Below are 26,707 nucleotides of genomic sequence, written 5' to 3' on the forward strand. Positions count from 1 at the left end.
TTACATAAAGGTTACATACAAGGCAGGGACGGTGCCAAAGCCCACAGAGACTGAGGCATTCCTGCAGGCAGTTCTCAAAATAATGATTACCAGACCGTCAAGTATGGTCACTCTCTAGGACAAGAATCTTTTTACCTCAACGACCAGGCCTATCAACTCCCCAGCATTTGACAGAAAACATTATCTCACATCCTCCGGCCTGAGGATCGCAATCATCTGCCTGTTTTTCCTGGTATTTCTCTTCAGTAAGAAAAGCCCTCAAGTAAATCTAACTAAGAACTATATGATCCTATTAACATGTTTGTCCAAGTCAGACGTGGCTCACTAGGTAGCTCTCTTGCCTCAAGAGTCAAAGGGTGAGGTTTCAAATTCCGCACCAGAGACTTGAGCGCAAAATCTAGGCTGACACTTCAGTGTAGTACTGAGGGAGTGCTGCACTGTTGGAGTTGATTTGATGTCTTTCAGATGAGAAGTTAAACCAAGGCTAATGGGGCTAACTGTACTCTCAGGTGGACATAAAAGATCCCATGGCTCTATTTCAAAGAAGAGTAGGGAGTTCTCCCTGGCCCTGGACAATATTTATCCCTCAATCAACATAAAAACAGATTCTCTGGTCATTATCACGTTTGTGGAACCTTGCTGTGTGCAGATTGGCTGGCACGTTTCCTACATTACGACAGTGACTACACTTCAAAAGTACTTCATTCACTGTAAATCGCTTTGGGATATGAAGAAGAGGTGAAAAGTGCTTTTTTAATGCAAGTTCGTTCTTACTTTCATCTTTGGGGCCTCGAATTTTAGCCCAGTCCAGACTAATAAAATGATGTCTCCGCTCAAATGGCTGTAACAATCCCAAGATGAATGAAACGGAGTTCTTAAAATTCAGTTTCCACTGCTCATGAATCTAAAGCAAATAATTGCTCATCATTCGTACTAATTGCTAGTCTCAGTACGAGAATGATTGGTTTGGGAGATGGTAGATATCAGAACTGAAGAGAGTGGGGCACTACTGAGAATAGTATTATCACACATTGCTGGGAAAGCATGGGGATACTTTATCCCACATCTATTCTGTGCTATAACTGGCCTGGAACTTCGTGAGGCCAACATTGGGTGCAAAATGTGAAAAATGTTTCATTTAATGTGTTCCATTCCATAGTACCGAAATTCCTCATCTCAATGTCCACAAAAGTGCTCTGTAAAATAAATGGAACTTAAAGATGCGGCTATCCAGAAAGCTTCTATCAGTTGAATCTTGCAGCAAAGCAAGAGGGGAAAGACTATAATTGGTGATAACTAGGAAAACCAAGTAACAGCTGGTACACTTTTAAGCCAAGAGAGGACATTAAATGGAACATTTTTCACATTTTGCACCCAATGTTGGCCTCAAGAAGTTTCAGCTGGCATAGTTCAATCGACAACAGAAGAGTCAGGCATATTGGACACAAACGGAGAACCACAGGCACTGGAGGCAACTTAGCAGCTGACGGTGAAACACCTGCAAATCAGCACGCTCACCGCCTCGCAGGCTAGCACTTTAATTCTATGGTACATGGTGAGCCTCGTAGTAAATAAAATTGATCCAATCATCATCATAGACAGTCCCTCGAAATTGAGGAAGACTTGCTTCCACTCTAAAAATGAGTTCTTAGGTGACTGAACAGTCCAATACGGGAATTACAGTCTCTGTCACAGCAGGGACAGACAGTCGTTGAAGGAAAGGATGGGTGGGAAGACTGGTTTGCTGCACCTCCTTTCACTGCCTGCGCTTGATTTCTGCATGCTCTCGGCGATGAGACTCGAGGTGCTCAGCGCCCTCCTGGAAGCTCTTCCTCCACTTACGGCAGTCTTTGGCCAGGGACTCCCAGGTGTCGGTGGGAATGTTGCACTTTATCAAGGAGGCTTTGAGGGTGTCCTTGAAACGTTTCCTCTGCCCATCTGGGGCTCGCTTGTCGTGTAGAAGTTCCGAGTAGAGCGCTTGCTTTGGGAGTCTTGTGTCAGGCTTGCGAACAATGTGGCCCGCCCAACGGAACTGGTCGAGTCTGATCAGTGCTTCGATGCTGGGGATATTGGCCTGGTCGAGGCGCTAATGTTGGTGCGTCTGTCCTCCCAGGGGATTTGTAGGATTTTGCGGAGACATCGTTGGTGGTATTTCTCCAGCGATTTGAGGTGTCTACTGTATATAGTCCACGTCTCTGAGCCATATAGGAGGGCACACAGCGACTAATGCCCTTCAACTGAGGTAGCACCTTATACTATATATCACACTAAATTGCTTCTTTCAGGTATCCACTAACATATTTGCTGCAGGTAAATAAAGATTTACATTTCCATAGCGCCTTTCACGATCTTGGGACACGTCCCAAAGCGCTTTACAGCCAATGAAGTACTTTTAAGGGTAGCCACTGTTGTAATGTAGGAAATGCCATAACTAATTTGCATACAGCAAGGTCCCACAAACAACAATGTGATAAATGTCTAGACAATATGTTTTAGGTGTTGTTAGAGGGATAAATATTGACCAGGACACCAGGGAGAATTGCCGTGCTCTTCTTCGAAATAATGTCATGGGATCTTTTACGTGCATCTGCAGGGGCAGACGGTTTAACGTCTCATCTGAAAGACAGCACCTCCGACAGTGAAGCACTGCACTGGGAGTATCAGCCTGGATTATATGCTCAAGTCTCTGGAGTGCGGCTTGAACCCATAACCTTCTGACTCGGAGATGAGAGTTCTACCACTGAGCCACAGCTGACACTCTCGTACTACCTAATGAACTGAAGCCAGTAGGGAATGGTGACTGAAAGCGAAGACTAGTGCTGCTTAGTGATTCTGTAACTCTGTCCACTTTAAATGGCTCTGCGTGCGATTCAACATAGGATGCTCGACCCACTTGGTTTATGTGACTGAAGCTGATGAACAAACTTAGAGACTCTGATGAAGTTCAAGCAGGAAAGATTGCCATTTTCCAACTGGGATTCAAATACCTTTGAAGTAGGGCACTGGAAACATTAACATAAGAAATCATCATCTTAGGCAGTCCCTCGAAACGAGGATGACTTGCTTCCACGCCTAAAAGGGGGATGTGTTCACAAGTGTTTCAATGAAGGACCTAATATTCCAGATCCCAAACTAAATCTTGAAGGGTGGAAGATGCCTGTGCGTGGATTTTTTTAACGTGTGGTGACCGTTGCACACCAGCCACCACACAGGCTTGACAGAACTAGGTCTTGGTCCAGTGGTAAGGATTAACCAAGATGACCGGAGACCAGCTCTGCAGCACGGACCTAGCGTGCACACATATCGCAGTATGGGCTGGCACGTGCTGCCCCTAGGTCCTCGCCTCTTCTAGGCCCAGAACTCTCGCCTCTCCTGGGCCCCTGGATATTTACATGCATCCTAACACCTGGAGGGCAATAGACAAATTCTAAAAAGCTACATTTTTTCTGCATCTCTCCTGCCTTCCCATTTTCAGATCTTCCTGTCCTTGGCTCCCAGTCGAGAACAATCAGACAACCTGCTTAGAGGTCAGGAGCTGCCCAGGAGGACTCTGCCTGCAGGGTCGGGGAGAAACCTGCTCCAGGCAGCAGTGGAGAACTAAGTGAGGTAACAGGTGGCAAAATTGCCATCTGCCCCATTTTTACTTTCGGTATGGGAGCCCAATAACCAGCAGCCCAGTGAACTTAATATTTTCTAAGAAAACTGAAGAGTTCATTTCTAACATTTGTGTGACAAGTAAATAGGCTGAATGAGATCATCAGTCAGAGACTGAGGACAATATCCTTCCTTGGGCAACGATCACGTATTGCAGCTAAATCCCTGAGACCTTTAGCGAGATTTTAGTGACACATACACATTTATAGTAGCAGAAGCTGCTATAGCATCAATGTGCACCACAGAAATCACACAAAAAAAATCAAAAATACCCCAAAGAATCAAACAAACAGCAGTGGTAACCAAATCGGCACAGAATGAACTGATGGGGAAAGGACCTGAACAGGAACCATATCAGAGATGGGGAGGGGGGGGTGGGGGGTGGGGAGAGAGACCAAACACACACAGGAACCAAACTAATGGGAAGGAGGAGGGGGCCTAAATCTGGATTGGGACTTAAAGGACAATGGGGGAAGGGGGTTACAGAGATCACATTGACAATTGACTCGGGTCAACTTTGAATTGAACATTTTAAATAAAGTTAGTACTTTTACAATTCTGAAAGAGTTGTTTCAAGGTTGGTCAGGTGGTTCGGGGCCTGCTCACATCTCTGGAAGTGAGCCCGTGATCGCCAACCAGAGCAGCTTGTATTTTATTTTTAATTAAAAAAAAAAGACTATGACCCTGAAATTCTGAAGTTTTACGGACCCGGGAAGGCGCCAGAGAAGTCGGTTTTCAGCACGCAATGCGCATGCGCTGAAAACCGGCTTTTCCGATCTGTCAAGTTTTTGGCTTGACAGATCTCGCGCATATCGGGAGGGAGGACACTTGCAGGGCAAGATTTGGGATATTTACGCTTATCTTGCCCAGCAAATGTCCTCAAAAATCTTGCGCCTGAAAAAGCAGGCGTATAGCCTACTTTTACAGGCGCAAGTGTTTAAAAATACACAAAAACATTTTAAAATAAAGTTATAAAAACACATTTTATTGTTTAAAAACCCTCCCCACTACGGTAAGTTTATTTTAAGGCATAATTAAAAAAAACTTTTTTTTAAAATCGGGAAAATATTTTTTTTTATATAAGACATGAATAACTTTAACTTAAATGAATCTTAAATATGTAGTGTATATTTTCTCTTTTTTATTAGTGTTTTGGGAGTTTTGGGGGGGGGGGGTTTCATTCATAGTAATAGTAGTTTCGGACTTACGAAACTCCTGATTGGCTGCCCAGAGCCATGTGACTCCAGCTCCAGGCCTGCGCACATCCCGACGTGCACGCGCTGCGATGCACAGCAAGAGGAGGCCTGTGCTTCGGAAAGTCGAGCGGGCGCAGCACCTTCAGGTAGGTGCGTATTTTTTCTCTAAAATCTAGTCGAATGCCCGCGGGAAGGAGAAAGCGGGATTTCTGGGCCCCTTGGTGCAATTTCTAAAATAATTTCAGTAAATTTGTAGTAAATTTCTGTTGCAAGCAAAAATGGCCAGCTGGCATAGCACCACTTTCACTTCAATGTACATGTTTCAGAAGCAGCAGTCAGACCAGTAAACTGATAGAGGAGGGAGAGACAGAGATAGAGACAGAGACACAGAGGGCGACAGAGACTGACAGAGGGAGACAGAGACAGAGAGACAGGGAGATAGACACAGAGAGGGCGACAGAGACAGACAGAGAGAAGAAATAGAAGCAGGAGTAGGCCACGCGGCCCCTCGAGCCTGCTTCCCCATTCGATAAGATCATGGCTGATCTTATTTAAATGCTACTGGTCCTAGTGGGTGGCTCCCTGTCCAATAGCATTAGGTTTTCTTCGATATAACAAACAGTTGCCTCATCTCATACACATTCATCAGCCATTCCTTGCATTTATTTAGCACATGTAACTGGATAAAAGTTACCATGTTGCTTCAAAAATCAGTGTGATGGAACTGGAAGTTGAGCCAGAAAGGACGAGATTAAGAGGAATGACCAAAAGCTAGATTGAAGAAATGAGCTTTTAGCAAGTTTTGATGGAAGAGGGAGGGTGGAGAGAGTGAGGTGGAAGAATGGAGAGAGAGAAATGGAAGGATGTGGGGAGGGACTTCAAGAAAGTAAGACTGAAGTGACTGAACACTCTGGCATCAATGGTGGGGATGCACAGAAGGCCAGAATCAGAGGAACAGAGTGATGGAAGAGGATGCAGGGCTGGAAGAGATTGCAGAGACAAGGTGGGGAAAATCCATGGAGGGATTTATAGATGAGGGCAAGTATTTTCAATTGAATATGTTGGGTGACAGGAAACCAGTGTGCGTCAGTGAGGATGGGGTTAATGGCCAAGTTGAAGTTTACAGAGGGTGGAGGGTGGGAGGCCAGTAAACAGAGCATTTGAGTAGTTGAGCCTGGAGTAGACAAAAGCAATTATAACTTTTTCAGCAGCGCAGAAGCTGAGGGGTGACAGAGGTGGGAGCAAGTGACCTTGGGAACAGATTGGATATGGCGTTTAAAGCTCAGTGCCAAACTGGGTAGCTAGACCATGAATTACGTGATTCAGTCTGAGTGTGTGACCACAAAGGGGCTGGAATCAGTGGTAAGTGAACAGATCTTGTGGCAAGGGCTGAAGACAATGTTGAGCTGGAGAAAGTAAAGACAGTATCGGACAAGCAGACCACATTTGGAGTACTGTGTGCAATCCTGATCTCCATATTACAAAAAGGATAGAGGTACTGGATAAGGTGCAAAAAAGATTTACAAGGATGATACTAAAACAGAGGTTATACCTTAGAAAAAATTGAACAGGCTGGGGCTCTTTTCTCTAGACAAAGAAAGGCTGAGGGGTGGCCTGATAGAGGGTCTTTAAGGTGGTGAAAAGGTTTGATAGGGTAGATGTAGAGATGTTTCCACTTGTGGGAGAGACCAAAACTAGGGGCCATTAGCAGAAGAAAGTCACTAATAAATCCAATACGGAATTCAGGAGAAACCTCTTTACCCAGAGAATGGTGAGAATGTGGAACTTGCTATCATATAGTGTAGTTGAGGTGAATAGCATCGATGCATTTAAGGGAACGCTAGATAAACACAGGATGACGAAAGGAATAGATAGTTAGATAGGGCGAGATGAAGATGGGTGGGAGGAGGCTGACGTGGAGTATAAACACCGACACGGACCAGTTGAGCTGAATGGCTTGTTTCTGTGCTGTATATTCTTTGTAATTCTATATAGACGCACTCGAAGAGTTGAGAGAAGTGGTGTCAATGTAGAGCCAGGTAGTGTAGCCATACATATGAAACTTGACCCCGTACCTGCGAATGACAACACCGAGGGTCAGCACGTAGATAAGAAATAAGAGGGGTAAAGGAAAGATCCTTCGGGGATTTTAAAGGTTACAGTGTGGGGACGGAATGCAAACCCACTGATGGGTTGGCTGTGTTCAGACAGGCAAGAATGAAACCATCTAAGAACAGGTAGCAGCAAGTAACAGTGTGCCCTCAAATCTAATGCCCTAAAACCCTCCGAGATCTCTGCATTCCTCAATACTGGCCTCTTCAGCACCTCAGATTTCCTTCGCCCCTCCATTGGCAGACGCGCCTTCAGTTCCCTAGGCCCTATGCTCTTGAATTCCCTCCCTAACCCTCTCCGCCTCTCTTTCCTTCTGAAAAAGACTCCTTAAAACCTACCTCTTTCGCCAAGTCACCTGTCCTAATATCTCCTTATGAGGTTCAATGACAAATTTTGTCGATTAACACACCTGTGAAGCATCTTGGGACACTATACTATGGTAAAGGTGCTATATAAATGCAAATTCTTCTTGTTGAATGCTGTCATGGTCACAAGCCCCTTTGAAAATACAAATAGGTATTCTTGAGTGGCAAGGTTCAGCCCTCATTGGTTGCTGCAAAGGAACTCAGATGGCCACAACTTGTATAACTTTTGTTTCGATCACTAAACCTGGTATCTAATTTCCAATTAGCAATAGTCAACTGGCATACGCTAATGATCAGATGCAAACTTGCGATCACACCATTAGAAGATTGGCAAGACTACAAATATTCAAGTTTGCTGAACCGCTCCTTAGGCAAGCTAGTTTTCTTTTACCTTAAGGATACATTAATAGTTGTGAAGACTGGAAACAGAACGTGTGATTACAGAAGCTGATACAGTCAGCGTGAATAAAACAAATCTGCAACAGCCCCTCTTCTCCCTAAGTAGGTAGCCCATGGAGACTGATTCAAGCTGACAAGCAAACAATGTGTCCAACTGTGCCAAGAAGCAATGGAGCTATTCTTGGCAGCCAATGCTTGCTGCAGCAGAAATAACTGCTGGAAGTCAAGGCACTGAGCACAAGCAGCCTTCTCCGGAAGGAATCAGCTCATCTTCGATAGACACATTTGCATATCCTACTGCAAAACAAATAGATTATTCATGCCAAGCTATACGGCAAACCCCAGTAACAAACAGCATGGTAGTTAAAGAGGCATTTTCTTTAAAAGTGCTTAAACCACAGAAAAGCATTTGAAGCATTAAAATGGCAATATTTGAAAAGGAGAAATTAAGACATTACATTTCCAAATGGTAATAATATTTGTAAAGCATTTATTTATATTGCCACATCACTTTTACTTACCAAGTATATCCTACAACCCAATGTGCAGAGCCAGTGCAATGACATGTGTTTACAAGACCATTTAGAACCTAGGAACTCACTGCAGTTGCAGTAAACGCTAAACCAAATATTTTCTGACAGCCAGAAATGTAAAAAGAACATTTATTAACTGAGCTCAAATGCTAAATTATTTTAAACCATGCTCAATGTTGTCACTATGCATAGTGAGTGCATTGCTACCAGTAATTCCAAGGGAAATCATATTTGAGTCAATGCACTTACATATTGTGCAAATACCTTTAATCCATCACCTCGCAATATGCTCCCACTATCAGTTACATAATTGTACTGTACCCCAGTGTTATATAGTGACAGACCTGTACCCACCTGTACTGTAGTGTTAGTGACAGATCTGTATTCACCAGTATAGTATCCATTATGCAGACCTGTACTGTACCCCAGTGTTGTAGTGTCAGACCTGTACCCACCAGTACTGTACCCCAATGTTATGCAGTGACAGGCCTGTACCCATCAGTACTGTACCCCAGTGTTATACATATACCCACCAATACCGTAACCCAGTGTTATACAGACCTGTACCCACTGATTCTTCATTCTTGTTGCAAACAGTTCAAACTGCTCTCTCAAAGCATGGAAGAAATGTTTAGTTTTGGGAGACCATACTTTTAGTTTAATGGTACTCCCCACAATGCCTATTTGGAAAAAAAAGTTTTGAATTTCTCATCTGATGACATCCTGCAATTATGGGTTTACTTCCCTTCTGAAGAAGATTGGTGATAAAGAGGGTTTACATACATACCAAACAGCAACTTCTAGCTATACAGTATTTTTAACCTAAAAACACACCACTAGGTGCTTCCGACCCAAAGCCAGGGAAAAGATTAAGAGGGTGGCAGAAGGCTGGGTCTGAGGGATGGATTTGGAGGGGGAAGTGCTTTAAGGAGAGAAGGGCAGCTCTGTTTGTGTCACAGGGGATCCCACCTGGAAAAACACCACCAGCTGAGTGCTGTAGCAATGGCACCTCCAGAGTGAATCCCAACTCAGTCTGAAATGCCAATGAATGGAGCCCATGGTGAAGAGAAGTGGCTCACTCCCTATAACTGATGAGAAGAGGCTGAGATGTAAATAGAAGTTTATATGCATTATAAGTGACTGTATTATAAAGAATATTTTGAACCAAAGTAGTACCCCAGACGTAGTTTTCCCTTTAATTAACTGGCAGTGGCAAGTGGGGTCAAATATTCCCAACTGATGATGGTAAGTGAATGTGACCAATCCCAGGTACCAAAAGTACCTTTCCACCCAAAAGCCGTTTGTATAGAACCTACATTGCAATGCTGGTTTCCAGAGTAAGTAATAAATCCTCCTAAATTCCTAATTGCAAAGGAAAATCTGTTTTACACTTATGAATGAGCATGTGTCATTGTGGTCACTGGTCTAATTAGTACCAAAACACTAAAGGGGAAATGCTCTTTGGCCAACACACCTTTGTGTAACATTCTTAATTCATCCCCTCCAATATAGTGACACCACTATTCCTGGCCAGAATGAGATGATTGGGTAATTCCCCTGTCAATCACGCCTGGAGACTGCTGTAAGTGACTGGGACTGATTTTATGCACATATGTAACTGTCCTCCACTCACTGCATTTTGCTGGAGAAATTATCCTGCTTTTAATCGAGAAATGTTGCTGTGGTTTCAGTTACAAGTACTTTTTGCTATCATTTGTAGAGACTCTTTTTAAATAGACTCTGTAGACGGTTTGCTGCAAGCCCTGCCGTATGTAACACCCCGCCTCCAACATACTGGCTGACACAGTGCAACTCATTGACTGACAGTGGTGTCAATAGACACACTGTCCAATTGCTCCCACCAGTGCTGCCATCGGGTGACAGACGACCTACTTATTTCACCCCCATATTATACAGCTCAAAATGCTCCCTCCAGACATGAGCCACACTAGGAGGGACAGAATCTATGGGCTCAATTTTGGCCCACCCCTTTTTTCAGCGTACTTACTGGAGATGCGGCACTTTTCTCTGTTCAGAAGTGACCTGAAAAAATTCCTCCCCACTTTGGCCGCTGTCTGGCCTCCTCCCTGTGGTCGCGTAGCGTGGCCAGTTGAGTCGGGGGTGGAGCCTGCATCTTTCGCTGAAAACAATGCCGGGATGTCTGCACATGCGCATTGGAGTGTCCGCGCATGTGCAGTAGTCCCTCGCTCCCAGCCTCTCCGTGTCTTGCTGCAGCCGCTGTGTGGGATGGACCCGATGCTGGTCAAATATTGTTGTGAGTAGTTGATTTGAAGCTTTAATCATCTAGAAATTGCACCGGGAAGCCACTCGGCCAAGGCTAGGGGCAGGCAGGAAGAGAACTGATAGAAATCATCCAGGCAGGAGTCAGTGCCCCCGGCTCCCCCCGATCCTAGTCCTGGCCGAGTGGCCTCCTGGTACGATCAATCTAGTGTAATCATTGCAAACAAATAGTTGTTTAAATTAGTTGTAAGATTCGAGCAATTTAATTCAACTATCTTTTACTTCTTTTATTTTTGTAGTTTAAGATTCCATGAATGCTTCTGTTGTATAGTAAATTAACTTTGCGAAGTTTGTCATATGATGTCCTGTACAGCTGTTTGATCTTATTCACATTCTTTAGTCATTAGGGGCTCAAGTTTCAGACCCCTGCTAGAACGGCGCACATTGGGGAGGCCCGCCTAATTTGTAGAACAGAAATTGGGGCGAATACTTACCTCGCGATTCTCCGATATCTGTAGGCCTGTTTCCAGCTCGGCGCAGTGTAGCAGGAGCTGCTGGGGGCGGAGCTACAGCCCTGTGCCAAAAACAGTGCTGGCAGCTGCGGCGTGCGCAGTGGAGGCTGCGCATATACGCAGTAGCTCCTGGCCCTCCCAGCGCATCCTGTCTCCGGGCAACGACCCTATCCCGGGCCAAGTGGCCTGACATCTCTTACCTCGTCGGCAGCAGAGGGGCCCGTCCGCCTGGCATCTCACTGGGGGCAGGCCCCGCCCAAGTGATGTCGTTGGCGGCGGGGGGGGGGGGGGGGGGGGCCTGTCCGCCCGGCAGCTCCTGGGGGGGCCCGCTGCTGGAAGGCTCTCGGTCTGCAGTAGGTGAGTCGAAATTTAATTTTTTATTTATTGATTGATTTTTTATTATTTTTTAATCCTTTTTTGTTTGATTTTTCATTATTTTTAATTTTTTTTGATTGATTTATTGGTTGATTTAGTCAGTTATTTATCATTTATTATTGATAATGGTTTTATTTGTAAAAGTGAAGTGTTTAATGTTGTAAACTTCCCTCACCCCCACTCCACCCCCCCCCCCACCCCAATCTCTCGTTACCTACGCCTAATTTCTAAAGTGTAGACAAGGTTTTTCTGAGCGTACAAAAATCTACATTTACTCCATTCTAAGTTAGTTTGGAGTAAGTTTTCGCCGCCTAAACTTGCAAAGCAGGTATAAGTAGCTGGACACACCCCCTTTTGAAAAAAAATCTGTTCTAAAATGAAACTATTCTAACTCACTAGAACTGGAGCAAACTAAATGCCGAGAATTGCAATTTCTAAGATGCTCCATAAAAATAGGAGCAACTCAGGCCGAAACTTGAGCCCATAGTTTCTTTATTAGTGACCAAATTAAATTTTAGTGTTTTGAAACTCACTCGGCTAGGGCTAGGTGCGGGCGGGCAGGAGAACTGATAGTGCTCCTGCCTGGATGATTTCTATCAGTTCTCCTGCCCGCCCGGCCCTATCCCAGGCCGAATGGCCTCCGATGTACCTACCTGCCGCCGATTTCTTAACTCTCCACAAGGGTTTTTTGAAGTGGCCACATATGCTGGCCTAAATAGATTTGGAGTAACTATTAGCTGGCCAAAGTTGCCTAAATGGGCAGAACTGGCGAAGGTGGCTGGTAACGCACTCTTTTGAGAAAAAAACCGAAACTTTAAAAAATCGTTACTAACGCACTTACACTGGCGCAAATTGAATGTGCAAAATGGGGATTTTTAAGTTATGCCAGAAAAATCAAATTACTCCAAAAAAAACGGAGCAACTCCTGGCCAAAATTGAGCCCCAAAATAGTGGTGCTGAGGGGCTTTCAGTTCAAATGGACAGAGTTTAAAACTTTCATACATTCACTATTACATTACATTCAATTAAATCCTAATGTTACCACTAAATATTCGGCAGACCCACATCAGAGGTGCCTACTAGCCCTGCATTCCCCAGAATGTCCCTACTGTACAGACCCACATCACCCTATATTAGGACTCCCGAGTCTCTGGGAATTCCTATCTCAAGTGCAACCACCCTCTCCGTGACGGCAACAGCTGTTGCTCATGTGGAGCCTCTGGCTCAGTGATGTCACCAGAAGAGAACAACGGCCAGCTGGAGTGAAGTTGGGAGGGGGCTGGGAGTTGCCAATCGGGAAGGAGCTGATATCTGGGGGGGGGGGGGGGGGGGGCTTTGAGGCAGAGATGGCGACTGGGGAATGGAGGCTCAGGGAGATAGGTGGAGACTGCAGAATGGGTGTTCGGGGAGAGAGAGCTGGGGGGGGGGGGCGCGGAAAGAGATGGAGATTGGAAATGCGGAATGAGGAATGGAGCCTCAGGGAGAGATGAAGACTGGGGAATGGGGAAAGAGAGGGATAGAGACTGGGGAATAGGGACTCAGGGGAGAGAGGGACGGAGACTGGAGAATGGGAAGAGATGCAGGTTTGGAAATGGAGGCTCGGGGAGAGATTTGGCAGATGGAGTACAATGTGGGAACATGTGAGGTTGTCCACTTTGGTAGAAAAAATAGAAAAGCAAATTATAATTTAAATGGAGAAAAATTGCAAGTGCTGAAGTACAGAGGGACGGACCTGAGGGTCCTTGTGCATGAAACACAAAAAGTTGGTATGCAGGTACAGCAAATAATTAGGGAGGCAAATGGAATATTGGCCTTTATTGCAAGGGGGATGGAGTATAAAAGCAGAGAAGTCCTGCTACAACTGTACAGGGTATTGGTGAGGCCACACCTGGAGTACTGCGTGCAGTTTTGGTCTCCGTATTTAAGGAAGGATATACTTGCATTGGAGGCTGTTCAGAGAAGGTTCACTAGGTTGATTCCGGAGATGAGGGGGTTGACTTATGAAGATAGGTTGAGTAGGTTGGACCTATACACATTGGAGTTCAGAAGAATGAGAGGTGATCTTATCAAAACATATAAGATAATGAGGGAGCTTAACAAGGTGGATGCGAGAGGATATTTCCACTCATAGGGGAAACTAGAACTAGGGGACATAGTCTCAGAATAAGGGGTGCCCATTTAAAACTGAGATGAGGAGGAATTTCTTCTCAGAGGATTGTAAATCTGTGGAATTCTCTGCCCCAGAGAGCTGTGGAGGCCAGGTCATTGAATTAAGGTGGAGATAGACAGATTTTTGAGCGATAAGGGAATAAAGGATTATGGGGAGCAGGCAGGGAGGTGGAACTGAGTCCATGATCAGATCAGCCATGAACTTATTAAATGGCAGAGTAGGCTTGAGGGGCCAAATGGCCGACTCCTGCTCCTATTCCTTATTTTTTTATGGAATGGGACTATGGAAGGGGGGGGGGGCACGGGGGAGGCAGAGATAAGAGATTGGGAATGCCGAATGGGGAATGGAGTCTCAGGGAGAGATGGAGCCTGGGGAATGGGGAAAGGGAGGGATGGAGCCTGGGGAATGGGAGAAGAGTTGGAGACTAGGGAATTGGGACTCGGGATGAGATGGAGACTTGGGAATGGGTGCTTGGGGAGAGATGGAGACTGGAGAATCGGGGAGAGGGGGACTGGGGAATGGGGGCTTGAGGAGAGGAGGGGACTGGAGAATTGGGGCTTGGGTAGAGAGGGGAACTGGGGAATGGGGGCTTGAGGAGAGATGGAGACTGGAGAATGGGGGCTCGGGGAGAGATGGAGACTGGCCACTGAGGGCTAGGGGACAGATGGAGACTGTGAAATGAAGAGAAAGAGATTAGTGAAGACAAACGTAGGTCCCTTGCAGTCAGAATCAGGTGAATTTATAATGGGGAACAGAGAACTGGCAGACCAATTGAACAAATACTTTGGTTCTGTCTTCACAAAGGAAGACACGAATAACCTTCCGGAAATCTAGCGAGAAGGAAGAATTGAAGGAAATCCTTATTAGTCAGGAAATTGTGTTTGGGAAATTGATGGGATTGAAGGCCGATAAATCCCCAGGGCCTGATAGTCTACATCCCAGAGTACTTAAGGAAGTGGCCCTAGAAATAGGAGATGCATTGGTGATCATTTTCCAACAGTCTATCGACTCTGGATCAGTTCCTATGGACTGGAGAGTAGCTAATGTAACACCACTTTTTAAAAAAGGAAGGAGGGGAATTATAGCCTGACATCGGTAGTGGGGAAAATGTTGGAATCAATTATTAAAGATGAAATAGCAGCACATTTGGAAAGCAGTGACAGGATCAGTCCTAGTCAGCATGGATTTATGAAAGGGAAATCATGCTTGACAAACCTTCTGGAATTTTTTCAGGCTGTAACTGGTAGAGTGGACAAGGGAGAACCAGTGGATATGGTATATTTGGACTTTCAAAAAGCTTTTGACAAGGTCCCACACAAGAGACTGTTGTGAAAAATTAAAGCACATAATATTGGGGGTAATGTATTGACGTGCATAGATAACTGGTTTGCAGATAGGAAGCTAAGAGTTGGGATAAACGGATCCTTTTCAGAATGGCAGGCAGTGACTAGTGGGGTGCCGCAGGGCTCAGTGCTGGGACCCCAGCTATTTACAATATACATCAATGATTTAGATGAAGGAATTGAGCATAATATCTCTAAGTTTGCAGATGACACTAAGCTGGGTGGAGGTGTGAGCTGTGAGGAGGATGCTAAGAGGCTGCAGGGTGACTTGGACAGGTTAGGTGAGTGGGCAAATGCATGGCAGATGCAGTATAATGTGGATAAATGTGAGGTTATTCACTTTGGTGGCAAAAACGTGAAGGCAGAAGATTACCTGAATGGTGGCAGATTAGGAAAAGGGGAGGTGCAACAAGACCTGGGTGTCATGGTACATCAGTCATTGAAAGTTGGCATGCAGGTACAGCAGGCGGTGAAGGCGGCAAATGGCATGTTGGCCTTCATAGCTAGTGGATTTGAGCATAGGAGCAGGGAGGTCTTACTGCAGTGGACAGGGCCTTGTTGAGGCCTCACCTGGAATAGTGTGTTCAGTTTTGGTCTCCTAATCTGAGGAAAGATGTTCTTGCTATTGAGGTAGTGCAGCGAAGGTTCACCAGACTGATTCCCGGGATGGCAGGATTCCTAGGATGGCAGGACTGACATATGAGGAGAGACTGGAGCGACTGGGCCTGTATTCACTGGAGTTTAGAAGAATGAGAGGGGATCTCATCGAAACATATAAAATTCTGACGGGACTGGACAGGTTAGATGGAGGAAGAATGTTCCTGATGTTGGGGAAGTCCAGAACCAGGGGTCACAGTCTAAGGATAAGGGGTAAGCCTTTTAGGACCGAGATGAGGAGAAACTTCTTCACTCGAGAGTTGTTAACCTGTAGAATTCTCTACCGCAGAGAGTTGTTGATGCCAGTTTGTTAGATATATTCAAGTGGGAGTTAGATATGGCCCGTATGACTAAAGGGATCAAGGGGTATGAAGAGAAAGCAGGAAACAGGCACTGAGGTGAATGATCAGCCATGATCTTATTGAATGGTGGTGCAGGTTCGAAGGCCCGGATGGCCTAATCCTGCACCTATTTTCTATGTTTCTATTGGTGGAGGGGTCTATTACGAGGGGGCATAGTTTTAAGGTGGTAGGTGGAAGGTTTAGAGGGGATTTGAGGGGGGGGGCTTCTTTACGCAGAGGGTTGTGGGGATCTGGAACTCGCTGCCTGGAAGAGTGGTGGATGCAGAAACCCTCACCACTTTTAAGAGATAGTTGGATGGGCACTTAAAGTGCCTTAACCTGCAGGGTGACGGACCTAGAGCTGGTAATTGGGATTAGACTGGATGTCCTTTTGTTGGCCGGCGCAGATATAATGGTAAGTACTACAGGGAATCGAATACGGCCAGAATGATCTCCTGGACTAGTTTCGATTGCCTGGATGGGTCGGAGAGGAATTTTCCCAGATTTTTTCTCCCAAAATTGGCCTGGGTTTTTATCTGGTTTTTGCCTCTCCCAGGAGATCACATGGATCCGGTTGGGTTGGAGACTGGGGAATGGGGGTTCAGGGAGAGAGAAGGGGACTTTGGCATGGGGGAAGAAGGGGTGTCGCAGTTGTGTGAGGCAGACTGGTTGGGCTGAGTGCTCTTTGCCTTTTCCGTCATTGTTCATAGATATATATATATATAACCTTCAGGGCTGCTGACCAAGGGCTGTGCGGCTCTTTGTCGGCTGGCGTGGACACGATGGACCGAAACGTCCTCCTTCTGTGCAGTAAATTTCTATGTTTCTCTGACTGGGGAATGGGGGAGAGGGGGAGTCTGGGGAATGGGAGCTCGGAGAGAGATGGAGACTGGGGAATGGGAGCTCGGAGAGAGATGGAGACTGGAGAATGGGGACATGGAGAGAGGGTGACTGGGGAATGGGAGCACAGGAGAGACATGGAGGCTGGGAAAGGGGGCTCTGGAGATAGTGGAATTGGGGGCCGGGGCGGGTAGTGGGGTGGGGGGGGGATGGAGATTGGGAATGAGGGTTCGGGAAAGAGATGGAGATTGGGGAATGGCGGCTCGGGGAGAGAGACTGGGGAATGTGGCCTCGGGAAGAGAGGGACCTGGAGAATGGGAGCTTGGAGAGATGGAAAGTGGTGAATGGGAGCACAGGAGAGAGATGGAGACTGGGAAAGGGGGCTCGGAAGACTGTGGAATGGGGGATCAGGGAGTGATGGGGACCGGGGACTCGGGGAAGAGATGGAGACTGGGGAATGGGGGATCGGGGGAGAGAGAGGGAGGGAGACTGGGGAATGTGGGCTCGGGGAGAGAGATGGAGATTGGGGAATGGGGGTTAAGGGAGATAGAAAGGGACTATGGCATGGGGGAGAAGGGTGGGTGTGTGGACCAGCATTTCCAGCAGAACGGGGAGCAGCAACAACGTGGTGAGTGGGTGCAGTGCCAAGAGAGGAGCAGCCAATAATGGAGTGAGTGAAACCTGGAGACTTTACTGTGGGATTGTTTCCATTGGTGGGAAAACGTTGAACTAGCCAATGGAAACCAATAATTCCCAGCGGAAGAATCAAGGGGGGAAAAGGAGAAGGAATGACCTTGAACAGATGGCTATTAGACCGTGGGATCCTTCTCCATATGTGGCTATTGAGGTAGAGACTGAAACTCCCCCCGCCCCTGCCCGTCTCCCCCTGCCGCCTCTCAAAAGCAGTAGCTCTGGCAATGCAGCACTCCATCGGCATTGGTAATGTGCTCAAATCTTGCACTGGGGCTTAAGCCAGTGACCTTCTGATTCAAAGGCAAGAATTCTATCATTGAGCTAAGTTGACACCTCTGTTTAATAATACTGAGAGATGGGTGATAGGTAGAGAAAGGGTGAATAAACAACTTTGAACCAGCAGGATCAGTTTTCAGTTACATGGGATATACAGCACAGAAACAGGCCATTCGGCACAACCAGTCCATGCTCCACTCAAGCCTCCTCCCATCCTTCCTCATCTAACTATCAGTATAATTCTCTATTCCCTTCTCCCTCATTTGCTTATTGAGCATCCTCTTAAATGCATCTATACTATTCACTTCAACCACTCCCTGTGGTAGTGAGTTCCACATTCTCACCACTCTGGGTAAAGAAGTTTCTTCTGAATTCCTGATTTGTTTTCTTAGTGACTATCTTATATTGATGGCCTCTAGTTTTGCTCTTCCCCACAGGTGGAAACATTCTTCAAGACCTTTCATAATTTTAAAGACCTCTATTAGGTCACCCCTCAGCCTTCTCTTTTCAAGTGAAGAGACCCAACCTGTTCATCTTTTCCTGATGGGTATACCCTTACACTTCTGGTATCATCCTTGTAAATCTTCTCTGCACCCTCTCCAGTGCCTCAATATCATTTTTAGAATATAGTGACCAGAATTGTACGCAGTACCCCCAACTGTAGTCTAACCAAGGTTCAATACAAATTTAGTTTAATGTCATTACTTTTCAATTCTATCCTTCTAGAAATAAACCCTAGTGCTTGGTTTGCTTTTTATGGCCTTGTTAACTTGTGTCAATACTTTGTGATTTAGTTATTTTACTCAGAGATTCCTTTGCTCCTCCACCCCATTTAGATTCTTATTTTCCAATAATATGCAATCTCCTTATTTTTCTAGCCAAAATGTAATAGCTCACACTTATGTGTTGAATTTCAATTGCCATGCCCGTTCTGCAGGTTTATTAATGTCATCTTGTAATATGTTGCAGTCCTCCTCAGTATTGCCTATACCCCCAATTTGGTGTCATCTGCAAATTTAGAAATTGTGTTTTTGATTCAAGTCTAAATTGTTAATATAAATTGTGAACAACAGTGGTCCCAGCACTGCTCCTTGTGGAACACCACTACCCACCTTCTGCCACTCTGAATTCCTACTCTCTGCATTCTGTCTTGAAGCCAGATAGCTATCCATTCTGCTACTTGTCCCCTGACTCCGCATTGTCTGACCTTATTCATTAGTCTATTGTGTGGTACCTTATATCGAAGGTCTTTTTAAAATCTAGATAAATTACATTGACTGCATTACCCTTGTCTACTCTCTCTTATCGCTTCAAAAAAAATCAATTTGGTTGGTCAAGCAAGACTTTCCTTTTTGAAATCCATGCTGACTATTTAGGATTAGATTTTTGGTTTCTAGATGTTCTTCCATTTTCTCCTTTAGTAGGGATTCCATTATTTTTCCTACCGCCGATGTTAAGCTGACTGGTCTATAGTTCCCTGGATATGTTCCAATCCTTTATTAATACGTTAGTTATCCACTAGTCCTTTGGCACTACACCTTTTTCTAAATATATGTAGTAATGCCTCTGCTATCACTTCCCTAGATTCTTTTAAAATGCGCAGATGTAATACATCCGGACCAGGGGTTTTATCCTCTTTGAATTTCATTAGTTTATTTAATATATCCCCTCTTTTTATTATAAATGCAGTTATCTTGTTACTAATCTCATCATTGATGTCATCCCCACCTGTTCTATCTCCCTAGTAAATATTGAAGCAAAGTAATTATTTAATATCTCTGCCATCTCTGCTGTTATGCTATGGCCTATTCCCATCCTGATCTTGTTTTTTAAATTTACGGCCTGTAAAATATTTTACTATTTTGTTTTATGTTTCTTGATAATTTAATTTCATCGGGTTCAATTTTCCCCAGTGATTTGCGGCGTTTTTTTGGCGCAAATTAAAAATGAAAGTTTCCCCAAGGAATGTGCGCCAGCGTAACTCAGTTAGTTACGATTTTTTTTTTAGGTTAGTTTTTTTTTGCATCATAGGGGGTGTAACCTGATGTCTGCACCAGTTTTTGTCAATTATGTAAGTTTGCCCCCAAAAAAATTCTCCTAGGTCGGCGTATGTGATCACTCCCAAAAAATCTTCTGGTGACAACGCACATTGAAAAATCGGCGCAGAAAGACGCCATTGTTTTTCAGCGAAGTTTTGGAGGGAGTCAAGAACACTTAAATATGCATAATAAAGATTATATTTTTTACCTTGTAACTCAGTAAATGGAAGTGTGATGGAATTCTGTAAGATCTCATTTTTTTTCCCAACTGACACGAACAGGGTTCGAGGGTCAGAGCGTCGCACGGCAGAATCGGTCCTGCGCCCGGACACAGGGGCTCGGCTGCAAAAGAAGCCCGGGGGAGGGGGCAGTAGAACACATACGGAAGGCATCAGAAGCCTGCACTAATCATCAAATCAAGCCCGGGTGCGTGGGGGAATGTGGAAGGCATTAGAAGCCTGCACTACGCATCAAATGTAGACCAGGGGGAGGGGTTGCCGATCACGACGCTTGCTCAAACCTGGATGTGGTCCATACAGACCTTGTGGGGAGAGAAAATAAAGAACCAAGTCCTGCCTTGCCTTCCGTTTTGAGCTTTTTGCAAAGGTAAAGTTTAAGCATGGGGGCAATACTGACAATGCCATACCTTGTGCAAGCCTTTTGCATGATGTTGCTGCGGAGGAGACAATTGATTCGACGTCATCGCATGAGAAACCACAGAGCCCGTAGGGTGATGGGCAGGAGGCCTTACCTACGTCGGGTATATCTAAACAGGTGTTCGTACCTGCACCCGAGTGATGCAGACAGTGTCAGAAGGCTGCGTTTCCACAAAGAAGTTGTAACTGAGATCTGAGTTAGTAAAAGCAGACCTGCAACCTAGAAGCATCAGCAGGACTGATTTGTCAGTTGAAGTGAAGGTTACAGCTGCACTTTTATTCTGTGCATCTGGAGTGTTCCCAGCTACAACTGGGGATGTGTGCACCATTTCTCAACATGCAACACATGTCTGCATTCGGCAGGTGACTGCTGCACTATATGCCCGCAGGAATGACTACATAAAGTTCCCCATGACCGCCCAGACAATGCATGATAGGGCTGTGGACTTCTCCAGGATTGCTGGCTTCCCAAAGGTACAGGGCTGCATTGATTGTATCCACATCGCCTTGCGAGGACCTTTGCAGGATTCCGAGATGTACAGGAACAGGAAAAGGCTTCCACTCCATTAATGTGCAGCTCGTGTGTAACGACATGCATCGCATCACGTCAGTAGATGCAAGATACCCTGGGATACATTCATCCTAATCGAGAGCATTATATCTGCCATGTTTCAGCAGCAGCCAGAAGGGCAAAGCTGGCTACTGGGAGACAAAGGGTACGGTCTTGCCACCTGGCTCATGAAATCCCTACGTGTAACCCGGATGGAAGTTGACCGGGAATACACCATGTCGAACATTGCAACGCACAGCATAATAGAGAGGACCATTGGCATCTTGAAACAGCGTTTACGATGCCTGGACCATTCCGAAGGCTACTTGCAATACTCCCCTGAGATTGTCGGTCAGTTCACTGTTGTGTGCTGCATAACTTAGCCATCATGAGAACATAGCATAAGAACCTAAGAAATAGGAGCAGGAGTAGGCCATATGGCCCTTCGAGCCTGCTCCGCCATTTAATATGATCATGGCTGATCCGATCATGTACTCAGGTCCACTTCCCTGTCTGCTCCCCATAACCCCTTATTCCCTTATCAGTTATGAAACTGTCCATCTCTGTCTTAAATTTATTCAATGACCCAGCTTCCACAGTTTCCGGAGGCAGCGAATTCCACAGATTTACAACCCTCTGAAAGAAGAAATTCCTCCTCATCTCAGTTTTAAATGGGCAGCCCCTTATTCTAAGATTATGCCCCCTAATTTTAGTCTCTCTTAACAGTGGAAACATCCTTCCTGCATCCACCTTGTCAAGCCCCCTCATAATCTTATAAGTTTCGATAAGATCACCTCTCATTCTTCTGAATTCCAATGAGTAGAGGCCCAACCTACTCAACCTTTCCTCATAAGTCAACCCTTTCATCTCCGGAATCAACCGAGTGAACTTTCTCTGAATTGCCTCCAAAGCAAGTATATCCTCTTAAATATGGAAACCAAAACTGTACGCAGTATTCCAGGTGTGGCCTCACCAATACCCTGTAAAACTGTAGCAAGATTTCCCTGCTTTTATACTCCATCCCCTTTGCATAAAGGCCAAGATTCCATTGGCCTTCCTGATCACTTGCTGTACCTGCATATTAACCTTTTGTGTTTCATGGACCTGGACCCCAAGGTCCCGCTGTACTGCAGCACTTTGCAATTTTTCTCTATTTAAATGAGATCTTGCTCTTCGATTTTTTCTGCCAAAGTGCATGACCTCAGACTTTCCAACATTCTACTCCATCTGCCAAATCTTTGTCCACTCACTTAGCCTGTTGCAGGTTCTTTTGTGTCCTCCTCATACATTGCTTTTCCTCCCATCTTTGTATCGTCAGCAAACTTGGCTACGTTACACTCGATCCCTTCATCTATGTCATTAATATAGATTGTAAATAGTTGGGGTCCCAGCACTGATCCCTGCAGCACCCCACTAGTTACTGATTGCCAACCCGAGAATGAACCATTTATCCCGACTCTCTGTTTTCTGTTAGCCAATCCTCTATCCATGCTAATATATTACCCTCCAACCCCGTGAACTTTTATCTTGTGCAGTAACCTTTTATGTGGCACCTTATCAAATGCCTTCTGGAAGTCCAAATTTAACACATCCACTGGTTTCCCTTTATCCACCCTGTCCGTTACATCCTCAAAGAATTCCAGCAAATTTGTCAAATATAATTTCCCCTTCATAAATCCATGCTGACTCTGCCTGACCGAATTTTGCTTTTCCAAATGTCCTGCTCCTTTAATAATGGACTTCAACATTTTCCCAACCACAGATGTTAGGCTAACTGGTCTATAGTTTCCTGCTTTTTATCTGCCTCCTTTTTTAAATAGGGGCATTACATTTGAAGTTTTCCAATCTGCTGGGACCTCCCCAGAATCCAGGGAATTTTGGTAAATTACAACCAATGCATCCACTATCCCTGCCATTACTTCTCTTAAGTCCCTAGGAAGCAAGCCATCAGGTCCAGGGGATTTATCTGCCTTTAGTCCCATTATCTTACTGAGTACCACCTCCATAGTGATTGTGATTGTGTTAAGTTCCTCCCCCCCTATAGCCCCTTGACTATCTACAGCTGGTAGTAGAAGACCCACCTGAGGTGATAATGGCCGAGGATGATGAGGAAGATGCAGATGACGAGGAGGAGGACGACGAGGAAGCCATGCAACTACCTGAACCCGGAGCACAACGGCGGAAGAGGGCGGGCCGTCATACCCCTTTAATGATTGCTCGAGCCTTGTGCCAACACTCATCCGTGAACGCTTTGCTGCCTGAAGGCTCAGCGGCAACTATTTCACATGGACCATGTTTACTGTTTGGACCTGTTCTGTAGTATTGTGTGGTGTTGATGGAACAACTGATGGAAATGATTCTTGTTTATTTCAAAAAGTTGTGTTAATAATTGAAAAAATAATTTAAATTATAACTGAATCATTTCTAATATATTTTATTCAAAAGTTTAACAAACATTTGTTTGTACTTAACTTTCTTTAATAAATATATTCTTGTATGAAACTTTAAAGTTTTCACTTAAAAACTTTAAGATCACTTATTAACTTTTAAACTTGTAAATTTACATAACTTACAAAAAATGTTTAATTTGAGAACAGTAACAACAATAATAACAACAGCAGCAAAGAAAGGCTGCACCCATCTCTCCTCCACCTTATTCTAAGATGGTGGTGCAGCGTTTCTCGGGTTGGTACCATGCTTATTCTTTCGAACATCTCGGGTAATGCACACTTCTTGATTTGGGGGGGGGGGGGGGGGGTGGGGGGTGGGACAGCGCATCAACGACCTGCGACAATCCCTCCCTCAGGTGCACCAACATTGTTTCTGCTGACTGAGATAATCCCCCTCTCATGTTCCCGGACAGCGTTCCCATTTCTCGTGAGAGTGTTGTTACTTCTCCCAACAGTGCCAGTACTTCATCACCCATCCCACTGTATCCAGGAATGATCGGGTAAGGTCAATGCTCTCCACACTCATTGCCATCATTTGAACCACATCTGTTAGATCCTGCACCTCAGGAGAGCGCTGTCGAACTCTCCTTTCCCTCCTCACCCTGGGTGTTGCTCACAGCTTCCCAGTGGGACCCGCAGCCTCGGACGGTGGGGCCCTGGGTGTGCCTTGTTGCATCCCAGTGGGACCCACAGCCTCGGACGGTGGGGCCCTGGGTGTGCCTTGTTGCATCCCAGTGGGACCCACAGCCTCGGACGGTGGGGCCCTGGGTGTGCCTTGCTGCACCCCACTGCAACCCGCAGCCTCGGACGGTGGGGCCCTGGGTGTGCCTCGCTGCACCCCACTAGAATCTCCAGCCTTGGATGGTGATAAGCCATAGAATGTCCACCAACACTCAAACCACTACTCAGGGAAGGGGGCTAGCACCTCAATGGGTGGCACCTGCACCTCCTAAAAAGTCATCCATCCCCTCCCTCTCACCCCTATGTTCTTGGTCTGGAAGGTCGGTTTGGAAGGTATTCTCCTCTTCAGGCTCGTCCTCGTCTGAATCTTCTGCATCGTCAGGGTAGGCCTCAAGTTCTGCAAAATATAACAGAACAAATAAATGGTTAGCAGCAGAGGAGGGGTTAGGGTAGGCTCACACAGCGCAGGCAGCAGGCTGATTTGAAGGAGACATCCCCATGAACCAAAGCATGGCTAGCCCGCGCAGTACTTAACATTTAGGAAAGCCGGACTGTGGAATTTGCAGGACTTACCCTCTCCCTCGAGTGTGGGCCCAGCTTGTGCAGTGGTGGTTGCTTTTCTCCAGGCAAGACCCATCAAAGCAGTGACCCTCTCTTCCAATGGTGTCAGTGGGTGCAGATTTGCCGGGCCTCCTCCTATTAGAGTTCTTTCTCATTTGTTGTGTGCCACTTTCCTCTGCAAAGATGAAAATATAACTTTTTAGAGATTATGTCTTTCTGCTGGGTGGGACATATACAGATGGTCACATTTACAATTCCATTAAAAAATGAAAATATTACTTACACTAACTACTTGACCAAGGTCCTGCCATTTCTTTTTGCACTGGCCTCCAGACCTCGGGGTGGTCACCATTGCACAGTAATCTTCTGCAACTTGGTTCCAGCGTTTCTTCATTTCTTTGGGTGGAACTTTTATGCGACCTCTGCTGGTCTCCAGTTCCTGCCATCTGGCCTCAATCACAGTAACTGGTGCCTCCACTTCATCCTGTAAGAAATTCTTGGTCCTTGTGCTGCATTGCATCTTGTATTGCAGCTGATTTTTCCAATGACAATTAAAGTTCTCACACACACAACTGGCTCTTTAAAAATGGCCGATTGCAGACCAGGAGCTGTACTGCGCATGCGTGCCCTTAGGAATCACGTCAAAAATGTTCTTTTATTTTCACGCATGCGCAGTAGGGGCAGCATAGTTTTTTTTGGTGCAGACATTAGGCTCCACCCCCCGAGGCTACAGGACAGGCTGCGTGGCGCCAATTTAAAAAAATAGAGCGGGGAAACTTGGCACATTTATTTTTGGAGCAGTTGTGACCTAGAAAAACGGGTGTAACTCTGGCAATACGTCAAAAAACCGCTTTGGGCAAAATTGAGCCCATAGTTTCTCTTTGCCTTCCTAATTTTTTTATTTGACTTCGCTCCTAATCTCTTTGTATTCTCCCTAATCATGTTCTCCCCTGCTGTCCATGTACTTAATGTATGCCTCTTTCTTTATCTTCAATGTTCCCCTTATGGCTTATTCATCCACGGTGTCTCATTAGCTTGTTCTTGTTTTTTAGCAGAATATATTTTTTCTGGACTTTGTTGAACACGGTTTTAAATGTTTCCCATTGTTGTTCTACGACACTGTTTGCCAATATTGTTGTCCATTTTATTTTCCCAAGTTCTACTTTCAGCCCCTCAAAATCAGCTTTTCTCCAATCTGGTCTTTGTCATACTTATGTCTTTCTCAATTATTATCTTAAAGCATGTTATATTATGATCACTATTGCCTAGATGTTCCCCTACTTTTACTTCTCTTATCTGCTCTGGCTCATTCTCCATTACTCAATCCAATAGCAAATCCTCCCTTATTAGGCTTTTTACATATTGGGTTAGAAAGGAGTCTTGTACACATTGTAGGAACTCTATTCCCTTATTCCCCTTTACCTACCTCTTCTGTCCAATTAATATCTGGGTAATTGAAATCCCCATGATTATTATTCTATGTTTTTTTACTCATTTCCCCAATTTGTTTGCATACTTCTTCCTCCACCTCCCTTCCACTATTAGGTGGTCTGTAGACTACTCCCATTAGTGTATTTGATTCTTTATTATCTGTTATCTCTATCCACATGGAGTAGCCTGGAGGAGGAATTCATAGAATGCATACGGGATTGTTTCTTAGAACAGTATGTAACAGAACCTACAAGGGAGCAAGCCATCTTAGATCTGGTCCTGTGTAATGAGACAGGAAAAATAAACGATCTCCTAGTAAAAGATCCTCTCAGAATGAGTGATCACAATATGGTTGAATTTGTAATACAGATTGAGGATGAGGAAGTTGTGTCAGAAACGAGCGTACTGTGCTTAAACAAAGGGGACTACAGTGGGATGAGGGCAGAGTTGGCTAAAGTAGACTGGAAACAAGGACTAAACGGTGGCACAATTGAGGAACAGTGGAGGACTTTTAAGGAGCTCTTTCATAGTGCGCAACAAAAATATATTCCAGTGAAAAAGAAGGGCGGCAAGAGAAGGGATAACCAGCCGTGGATAACCAAGGAAATAAAGGAAAGTATCAAATCAAAGAC

The 26,707-nt window shown here is 45.2% G+C and overlaps 1 protein-coding gene and 1 long non-coding RNA gene across 7 annotated transcripts in view; both read right to left on the reverse strand.

Annotated features, from left to right (window-relative positions):
- Positions 1-26,707, reverse strand: part of LOC139260091 (islet cell autoantigen 1-like protein) — a 188,873-nt gene that overhangs the window by 102,183 nt on the left and 59,983 nt on the right. The window lies entirely within an intron of this gene.
- On the reverse strand, positions 23,599-26,294 carry LOC139259444 (uncharacterized). The gene is made up of 3 exons (XR_011592571.1): positions 24,928-26,294; positions 24,657-24,819; positions 23,599-24,480 (listed from the first exon to the last, which is right to left on the reverse strand). It is a non-coding gene; the product is annotated as an uncharacterized lncRNA (long non-coding RNA).

This window comes from Pristiophorus japonicus, chromosome 3 (assembly GCF_044704955.1).
Source record: "Pristiophorus japonicus isolate sPriJap1 chromosome 3, sPriJap1.hap1, whole genome shotgun sequence".
Taxonomy (NCBI): Eukaryota; Metazoa; Chordata; class Chondrichthyes; family Pristiophoridae; genus Pristiophorus; species Pristiophorus japonicus.